This window comes from Stenella coeruleoalba, assembly GCF_951394435.1.
Source record: "Stenella coeruleoalba genome assembly, chromosome: 7".
In the NCBI taxonomy this organism is placed as follows: Eukaryota; Metazoa; Chordata; class Mammalia; order Artiodactyla; family Delphinidae; genus Stenella; species Stenella coeruleoalba.
Window position 1 is genome coordinate 25,525,095 of NC_137153.1, and position 4,035 is coordinate 25,529,129.

At 45.2% G+C, this 4,035-nt stretch overlaps 1 pseudogene across 1 annotated transcript; it reads left to right on the forward strand.

The window, feature by feature from the left end:
• The first annotated feature begins 2,082 nt into the window (after positions 1 to 2,082).
• Positions 2,083 to 3,242, forward strand: LOC307188962 (heterogeneous nuclear ribonucleoproteins C1/C2-like; annotated as a pseudogene). The gene has a single exon. The product of its transcript is annotated as a heterogeneous nuclear ribonucleoproteins C1/C2-like (transcript).
• The last annotated feature ends 793 nt before the right edge of the window (positions 3,243 to 4,035 follow it).

Here is a 4,035-nt window from a genome sequence, read left to right on the forward strand (position 1 = left end):
TCCCAGAATCAAGGGTTGGGATGGGCCCAGAACTGTAGGCCCAAAAGGCTGTGAGTTGCATCCTGAAAGCAGACGTTCATGGTTCCTGAGCTGAACCCACTCCAGTGGTCTGGGAGGGGCAGAAAATAGGACGGCTCTGCCAGGTTATCAGAACACTAACTGGTGTCCAGACATGCAGTACGATTCAACGAGCCAGAGAGGATCCTCTCCTCTTTTTCTCTCCAAGCATCTGTTGCTGCCACCAACTGAAATTCTACCACCAAGGAAGCCATACTTCTGAGTCTCAAAGCTATTTTGCCCTTGAGAATCTGAATGCAAACCACTGAGGCCTGAAAATGGTGCAGGTCCAGGAGCTTTGAGATGGACTCCGGACAGAGCAGAGTTGATGAATTTTTTTGTTTGGAGGAGGAAGGTGATGTGAGAGTAGAAAAGAAAGCAAGGACTTCTGAGAGGGAAGAGGCATGGGACCACTTACCTATTTTATAGTTCTGCCAAGAGTAAGCCTAGAAGGTAAGGTGGGCCCTGGTGGGACCCTAAGTGAATGAGTCAGGAGGGATCATGTAGGGATTTCCCTGGTGGTCCAGTGGTTAAGACTCCATGCTTCCACTGCAGGGGGCACGGTTTTGATCCCTGGTCGGAGAACTAAGATCCCACATGCCGCGTGGTGAGGCCAAAAAAAAATGAAAAAGAGGGTTCATGTGTATTCAAAGTGAATTTGGGAAGAACAAAACTTTTCAGACCAATGATTTCTTGATCTCTTTACTGTGTTAGGAGTCAGTAATCAGACAAATTTTTCTAGATAGTTCTGAATTCCTATTTTCTATTAGACTACACTGGCTTTTTTGTTTTGTTTTGTTTGGAAAATATCAGAGGGAAGGCTGTGAGTTTTCTGCATTCAGGGATCTTGTCAACATTGCTCATCTCTACTCTCCTAGACCTAACTCTCTGCCCAGAACATACTAGACACCCAGCTGGCTTTTTTAAACTGCACTGAACTGTTGAAATGAACTCCTCTAGGAAATAGCAAGATCAATTTACCTAGCAGAGGCCATTCCCCAGGAAATATTTCACCTTCAGCACACTGTACTCTGCTCTAGAAAAGCAAGCTGCATCCCCAAGAGGGTTGTGGGTAGGAAAGCCCTCAGACCTTGGTCACAGGTGAAGCAGAAGTTTCCTTTGAGATCTGCTGCCCAGCCCGTCTCTTCCCCAGACCCGCATCAGGGGCTGCAGATGTCGGGAGAGAATGTGCCAGAACAGTGTCAGGATGGCTGGATGGCCACCCTGGGTTGCCCTCTAGATCATCTCAGCCAATCAACACTTAAGATTTTCTGTTTCTCAAGAATGTTGCACCTCAGCACTGCCCATGTATCTTTCAAGTTTTATCTTCAATATCTTATAAATCATTCATTAAGTACCTCCCAACTAAAGCACATGGCTGTTGTCCTCAGCTAGGACTGGAAAGTGCACAAATCAGTTTTACTGCATATTAGTCCTGCCCAGTGGGCTCTAAAAAAAAATAAGAGAGAAGCCAGAGAAAAGAAAGGTATTTCTTGGCAGCCCTGGTGCAGCAGCTGGTATGGCCTGGAGGCCAGTGATAAGGGTGATAGTAAAGCAAGGTGTTGGCACCCACACGCAATTACAGAATTCCTTCTTAATGCATACACCAGGGATGCTCATCCTGCAGTGCACTGGCCTGTGGAGCAGAAGGCAGCTGCACACGTACCTGATGTGCACTGTTTTGACCAAGCCCAAGAGGGAGATCTTTGCTGGGCAAAAAGGGGACTGGTCTTAGAGATGACTGTGGGTTCCAACTTTCACTGCACCTCTGACTAGTCATCTTGCCTTCAAGTTCTGCATTGCTGAAGTAAGAATAATCCATATCTCATAAGGAATTTATGATTTTAATAGAAAGATATCTATGAAAACATAATACCCTTAACAAAGCAGGTGCTAAATGAATGAAATGAAAGAAACAGCAGTCTGGATGTAAGCTATAAGCAAGCGGGACCCCCTTCCTAACTAGACGGAGGTCCTGGGCTTGGTCCTCGGCCACAGCACACTCCATAATGGCTCCGCCCCTCACCTCTAACTAGACCCTGTGACTCTAAGTAGGCCACACATATGATAGCTGATGTATGTGCTGATTATAACAAAACCTCTGCCTCCATTTTGTGAAGAGGCGAAGGCTGAGCAGTTGCGGCCGCGTTGCGGACCTCGAGCAGCAGTCGGGTTCTCCACGTAGACCTCGGGAGCAGGAGATTCAGAATCGAATCTCTTCTCCCTTCCCCCTCCTGTGAGATTTTTTTTGATCTTCAGCTACATTTTTCAGCTTTGTGAAGCACCTTACCATCAAAGACAATGGCCAGCAATGTTACCAACAAGACGGATCCTCGTTCCATGAACTCCCATGTATTCATTGGGAATCTCAATACTCTTGTGGTCAAGAAATCTGATGTGGAGGCAATCTTCTCGAAATATGGCAAAATCGTGGGTTGCTCTGTTCATAAGGGTTTTGCCTTCGTTCAGTATGTTAATGAGAGAAATATCTGGGCTGCTGTGGCAGGAGAGGATGGCAGAATGATTGCTGGCCAGGTTTTAGATATTAATCTGGCCACAGAGCCAAAAGTGAACCGAGGAAAAGCAGGTGTGAAACGATCTGCAGCGGAGATGTACAGCTCCTCTTTTAACTTGGACTATGACTTTCAACGGGATTATTAGGACAGGATGTACAGTTACCCAGCACGTGTTCCTCCTCCTCCTCCTATTGCTCAGGCTGTAGTGCCCTCAAAATACCAGCGTGTATCAGGAAACACCTCACGAAGGCGCAAAAGTGGCTTCAATTCTAAGAGTGGACAGTGGAGATCTTCTAACTCTGAAAAGTTGAAAGGAGATGACCTTCAGGCCACTAAGAAGGAGTTGACTCAGATAAAACAAAAAGTGGATTCTCTACTGGAAAAAATCGAAAAGGAACAGAGCAAACAAGGAGTAGAGATGAAGAATGATAAGTCAGAAGAGGAGCAGAGCAGCAGCTCCCTGAAGAAAGATGAGACTAATGTGAAGATGGAATCTGAGGGGGGTGCAGATGACTCTGTTGAGGAGGAGGACCTACTGGATGGTGATGATAATGAAGATGGGGGATGACCAGCTAAAGTTGATCAAGGATGATGAAAAAGAGGCTGAGGAAGGAGAGGATGACAGAGACAGCGCCAATGGTGAGGATGACTCTTAAGCACGTAGTGGGGTTTAGAAATCTTGTCCCATTATTTCTTTACCTAGGCGCTTGTCTAAGATCAAAATTTTCACCAGATTCTCTCCCTTAGTATCTTCAGCACATGCTCACTGTTGTCCCCATCCTTGTCCTTCCCATGTTCATTAATTCACATTGCCCTGCGCCTAGTCCTGTTTTCACTTCCTTTGATGCTCCTAGTAGTTACGTTAAGTCTTACCCTGTAATTTTTGCTTTTGATACCTCTTTATGACTTAACAATAAAAAGTATGTATGTTTTTTTTAAAAAAAAATAAACTTCTGCCTCATTTCAGGGTCAAAACAGGATAATTCCTTTTAATGGGTGCCTGGTGTGTCCAGATCTTGGAAGAAAAGAGGATGAGCCTGAGGGTAGAGCATCAAAGGTACTGAAATACAGCCTAAGGACCTGGATTCAAGCCTGCTCTCTCCTGGACTCTCTCTATGATCCTGGGGAAGTCACTTTAACTTTCTGAGCCTGCATTTCAGAAAGAATAATATGAGAGCATTCAACTGTATCACTGGCTTAAAGAGGATACTCAACCCCACAATTCTTATTACCAAGCAAAATTTTGTGGAAGCCCAATATGCAAAACAGTACAACTGAAATTTCTCTGGTTAATATCACTTGTGGGGTCTGAAGCCCCAACTGTTGCTTCTTTCCCTTCCTTCCCCTTGGAGAGTCCCTGACTATCTGATGAATCCTGAAGACCCCCTCAAAGCACAGTTCATTGTATCTGGACAAGTAAAAGACTAAAGCAGATGTGGATGTAACAACAAGGAAAGAAATG